Source organism: Symphodus melops (assembly GCF_947650265.1).
Source record: "Symphodus melops genome assembly, chromosome: 21".
Taxonomy (NCBI): Eukaryota; Metazoa; Chordata; class Actinopteri; order Labriformes; family Labridae; genus Symphodus; species Symphodus melops.
Genome location: NC_136711.1, coordinates 8,795,632 through 8,801,631, shown reverse-complemented (window position 1 = coordinate 8,801,631; position 6,000 = coordinate 8,795,632). Strand labels below are relative to the sequence as shown.

General features: G+C 43.4%; 1 protein-coding gene across 3 annotated transcripts in view; it reads left to right on the top strand.

Annotated features, from left to right (window-relative positions):
• The first annotated feature begins 298 nt into the window (after nucleotides 1-298).
• Nucleotides 299-6,000, top strand: part of raraa (retinoic acid receptor, alpha a) — a 147,007-nt gene continuing 141,305 nt past the window's right edge. For all 3 annotated transcript variants that reach the window (XM_079333891.1, XM_079333890.1, XM_079333889.1), the window contains exon 1: nucleotides 299-815. The gene's annotated coding sequence lies outside the window, so the exon portion shown is untranslated. The remainder of the gene's footprint in view (nucleotides 816-6,000) is intronic.

Below are 6,000 nucleotides of genomic sequence, written 5' to 3'. Positions count from 1 at the left end.
CTGCCCGTTAAACACTTTGTACATCATACACGCAGTTTTGAATTTTTGGAGTTGACGAAGCTTAATAGCTTGAACTTTATGTTATATTATTGGATATTATAGATACAAAAATATACATAACAGTTTAATCTCCATAAACGGTTACATTTTAATGGCTGGATGTATGATAACACTCCAGTTAATATATTAAACATTGTACATTGTATAAATAATATCGGAACACTCAGATGGGAAAATTATTTCAGTAGACTACATGACTTCTCAAAAAGTATTTTAAGATTATTTAAATAGGAGTACAACATTTTAGCAGGAAGGCAAGTTCAAAGTTTACACACTTTAAAACATTAATTGCTGCAGGCCCTGTTTGGATGTAAGTTCCCATCATTTCAGCGGAGCTCTAAGCACATCTGGAAAAAGCAGGACAGTCACTTTTTAAGGACTGGCCCCCAGAAAAAGAAAAAGGGGCGTGGCCAAAGCTGGTGTTAGATTTCACAGCCAGAGAACGTGAGTGCCGTGGTTGGCTGTGTGAAAGCGGTGCCAAACTTGCCTGCTCTCTGAACGCGTTTTACCTACAGGTTTGCCCAGGGAGGGACGGAGAGGGGGGAGGAGGAGGAGGAGAAGAGGGGAGCTAATGTCACTCGGCACTTTTGAGAGCCACGGTTAGCAGATTTGAGAGTCGGTAGAAAACTTTCATAAGAGTAACCCACGACCGCATCGGAGACATTTACAGCTGCGAGGCTGAACTTCCACCGCCAGCAGCAGAAAGCAGCAGCAGCAGCCAGAGGGGACCGGGAGGAGGAGTCAACAGGTCCCAGGTACTACCATCCACTTGTCATTGACAGCTTGTCAACATTTGACAGCACGCGCTCAGGTGTCTGCATTTGTTGCAGGTTAGCCGACTAACGTTTAAAGCGGTTTCACCTGGAGGAATTTGAATGCGTCATGCGTGGCAACGGTTAGATTATGCACGAGCGTGACAGGTTTTAAACTGCCGGCTGCGGTTCATTGACAGAAATAACTGGACTGAGTTACTTGATGCGGACACTCCTATCAAGTTTGTCATTCAGCACAAAATCAAATTGTCGAATATTTACAACAAGAATGTTTGTCCGAGCGAGGTTATATTTAGGGGAGGATTTGACGTCTTTCAGGGCTGCTAGCATAAAAAAAGCTAACGCTCCCGTGCTCTTCAATGTGGCTCGTGCTTGCAGACGCTGACTCGAGCCAATTCGCGAAAACAAACCTACTGACCTTGTGGCTTACCACTTCGAAAAAGTGTCGATACGAGGAGTTCAAAACGTGAAAATGCCATGTGTCTGACCGCATGTACCCTCTCTGACAAGAGCTTGTTTGTTGTGCAACGGAATGCGAAGAAATGTGTACATTTGTAGACGAGTGCTATGGTTGTCATTGCTTCGTTTCGGGCTACTTTTAAGGCTTGAGGTGAACTTTGCTCGAGTACCTATCCTTTTGTCTTTCATAGCGATAATGCCAGGAGCTCGTTTCCTCTCCTCGGTGTGCTTGAAATGGATGAACAGGCTGCATTCTTGTGATCCGTGCTGGAAACTTGATTGCCCCGAACACACATGTATGCATTCTTCTGACGCAAAACTGCAGCCTTAAAGCAGCACTGCAGACTGACAGATATCCCTCCTCATTTGTTAACACCCCTGCCCTGATTAACCCCTGTCAGCTTGAGGTGTCTAGATTCAAGGAGCGCGTTACATTTTGAGTTGCATACCCTGCAGCAAACTTGACAAAGTGTTATCTTGTAAAATGTTGTCAAATGAAACCACAGATTGGCCATAAGTGCTTATTACCCTCCATTTGAAGCACTAACAAGTGCTTTCTAGCTGCTTCCTTTTCTTTATGTAATCTATGCACACCATATGGCTCCTGGCACAGCAGGATGTGTTGAGTAATATTTTATGATATTACAGATTTATGACGTCTTTGATATTGGCTGCAAACATGGCAGTGCAGATTGCTTTTTTTTTTTTTTTTTTTGAGGAGTGGCACTGGGAGAAGAAGATGCCCTTTAGCATGACATCTAGTGACATTCAGAGCAAGATGCATTAGAAACTGAGTCACTCAGTGGAAATTTTGGTGTGGCGCATATCTGAGGGTTTTCCCAGCCTGTCAGTCAGAGTTGGGGAGCTCAGAGAAAGTCACTCCAAGTGATGATGTTAAACTCAATGATTGAAGTCTTTCATCGTTTTGCTCTAAAAGGCTGAGATATTATATCTAAGAATTATCAACATTTCACACTAATTTAAAATATAATGAACAGTCTATTTACACGTTTTCTTATGCAGCCATAACATTTGCATTTGGCCTTGAAACACCATCAACAGAATCCAGACCTGAAGTTTTGTTAAAATGTTAAATCGTCGTGCTGTGCACTTATTGAATAAGAAAACAAGTATCTGTGTGACTGTGTCCTTTCATGTAGCACAAAGCGAGACTTCTTTGACTTCTGTCAACCCTCTGTTACAAGCTTTAACAGGAAGTTGGTTTTCTCCTTGTGCGAGCCGTGCCAGTTAACTTACTCACACGCGATGGTTTCACATGGTACTAAATTTGTCATCGTCGCTGAAACTGTGGCACACTCACTTTGTCCCCTCACACCCCCTCACCATGTCCCTCTCCTTCCTCTGCAGATTGTAAAGTCAAGTGTGAGGGACACTGGAGAGGACATTTTCTCTCTAGGTTCTTTTGAAAACACACTTAGTGATTCAGTAATTCCTGCCCGTTTTGTTTGTCACACTCATTGCCAGTTTTTTATTGCTTATCACCTGTGGAAAAGATGATTTGACGCTTTCGTTGTTCAAATAAGGGAAGGTTTTGTGAAGGTTAATAAGCATAAATGTGCTTGATGGTTCTGCTGTTTTACCGAATGTCTTTTTTAGTTAGTAGAACAAACATTAATAGACTGTGTCATTTGTTCAGCTGTAAAAGGGGGGTAGCTGTAGTGTAAAATCATGCAAATGGTCACAAGATTTGGACCTAGACCAGTAACACATAAAACAGGAATACTCCTTTCTCGCATGTCACTCCCTGCTCTCTCTTCCTGGCCTCCTACTCTATTCACTGTCCTATCAAATAAAAGCAAAAAGCCCCAAAATAAATCTTTTGAAAAATGAAATAAAAAAGGAGCTGATAGATTTAGCAGACGTGTTTAGGACTTCTTTGAGAATTATTATTCAAATATTAAGTCATGTATTTGTATAAATCTAGTTGGACATTTTCCATGTTTTAAAATGTCAAAACTACATAACTACTTTATGTGCATGATACAGTACTGCGTTTCCCCCATGTTGGAATTGTAGCAGTGGAACTATGTTTAAGTTGCGTGCAATTTTTTAAAATCCTTGTCATTATAATAATTATGAACATTTATTGGACAAAACAATTAAGCAATAGCAACCCTGTTGTCGCAACCCGGCTTGTAGGTAATGTCAAAAAACGAGAGGAATTTTACCAAACGATAAAGAATCATTGATTTTGAAAATCATAAAAATTCAGCACCTCCGCCTCTAGATGCATATCGGGGAAACACTGCTGCAGTACCATACAATAGAAAATTATACAAACAATGTTAAAGAAACTATTAAAAAGCCCTTAGAGGTCTTTTTGAATTCAAGGTTGTAACAAGTCCAAGGGGTTGAATACTGAATGAATGCACTTTACCCTTATACAGGCTGTGCAGAAGGTCTCAGAGAGTCAGGTGTTTTGAGTTGGTTTGGTTCTGTAGTGGTCTGCACAGATGTGTACCACAGCAGCCTGCTCCCCTGTTGTTGACGAGCTACGCTGACTCACGAGGATGTGAAGCACAAACTCATCAGACGCTGACAGATGAGACACAATGGCGGGACACCCTGGATGTGTCCACCAGCACTTGCCTAAAGGTAAACCCCTCTACCTAGTCCCACCCACGCTCTTGTTAAGGTTTAGCTGCTAGTTGGTACGAGCGTGAGGAGGAAGGGCTTAAAGTGAACAAGTCCACTGTACAATAAGAGTTTCCCTTTGTTACTAAGAATTGCTGATGAGGCCTTCATGTTTTGTTTATTGAAAATAGCTTGATCTAATGTCTTACAGGAAAAAAACATTTAATTCTACAAATGAGGTCTAGTGGAGCCAAGCAGAGTAGCTGTACACTAATAAAAGCAGCGTTGGCCGAAATGACACAGGGCCCAAGTCAGTCAGAATAAGTATAAATAAATTGGGATATTACAGTGGTTTGGCTGTGGTGCCCGGTGACGTAGACATTGCCTCAGGGACTGGGGCGAGTGTGGGAAAAGCAAGGGAGAAGAAGGGTGGGAGCCGATACCAGGAGTGTGTAGGGGTTTTTTGGATGGGGAGTTCTGGAGCCGCTGTGATGTTGGGATGTGGGAGCTCCACTCACATCGGCCGCCGGCAGTCAGACGGGCTCGCTTTCGCATACTGATTTCTCCTTCCACAGGACTGCCCGAGCCTCGCAAAGGGTTAACTCTCCCCTCCCTTTTAACGCCGCCTTCCTTTTATTCCTCTTTTTACGGCTTTGATGGTATTAAATAATCTTTACGTGTCAGAGTGCGCTGCTCCCAGTGTACATGTCGGGAGAGCGAGAGAGCAATTAGGTCAGAGTGGTAGAATAACTTGGTTTGATCCCAGCCTTAAAGCGGCAGGGTACCTCACTTCAACCCGCTCTTTATATTCACCTCAAACCCTCAGAGTGAGATTTTTCAAAGAGGTCCAAGGCCAGCAGGGTTATCAAAGCACTCAGAGAGAGAACTTTGTATCTCTCTGTTGTATAGTCTCCTGATAAAATGTCCCAGAACGGATCATCGGTTGTGATATTTTAAGTTCCTCGCTATGTTAATTTGCCTGAAGAATCAGGCCACGTTTGTCTCCTTTTTTTCCTAATGAGGCTGAGCGAAAGACCCATATAAGCTTTTATCCCGGTTATTGATTTCGAGGCTGTTTCAAGCTAAGGGTTGTTTAGGTAGACCTTGAAATCATTGGCACATTTTCCGTTACTTTCTTTGAGCCTGTTGTCTCATGTTTAAGATAGCATTTCTTGCATTTGGCTGGTGTCACACCATTTCAGCGGCCCACCTCACAAGATTTCATACTATTTTCCACACTCATTTTGTACCTTGGCTTTTCACGAAAGAGTCCCTGCCCAGTCGGACAGTCCCACAGCGTGACGGCTGACATTTCCACTGAAAGAGCCTTATTGTTGGGTCTTAATCCCCCCCTCCCCCCCCTCCACCCTCCTCTCCATAAAACAATTGTATCAATTGCTTCGACTGAGTACATCAACAGCTCCAAGTGAGAGACAGAATGGCCGGTCCTGTTAGAGAGGCTGCCAGCCTTCCTGCCAGGCAGCCTGGCCGTCGTCGTCTTATCCAGTCTTCTCTGTGCTGCTGCCCGGAGAATCCTTGTGAAGCATCTGCGCTAATATTATCAGTGTAGCATGAGAACCTTGATCATAGATGTACTGCCACCTCGTAAATGCAAAAAATAAGGGCTTGTGTATATATTTATTTTCCCTGGGAGACCTGTGCTTTGATACCCCCCTCATCCGCCACCTTCTTAATGAATGGTCTTCATTCTATTTTCTTTCATTTTCCCCTGGACACTGCCATTACCTCTGACAGATGATATGTTCTTTCGCTTAAAAAAGTGATCCTGAGCACAATGTCACTGGAAATTGGATTTGCACTCCCACCCCTTTCACCGCTTGTCTTTGATCCATCCTTTTTTTTTTCTGTCTCTTCTTCTCTCTCTCTCTCTCTCTCTGTCTGCACTGAGGGACATGCTGTTAATGTTCCTTTTAGAGCTTCACTGTACAGCTGAGCTGCCAAGTTAACCCTCTGCTGCCATGAGTCAGACAGCTAGCCAGATAACTGGTGTCACTTACACGCGTCTGACCAGCCAATCTGTCCTTAAGCGCTCCCTGAGAAAACCAGCAGTGCTGTGTGTCAACTGTGCGTCATTGGGCAGCTATGACACGGA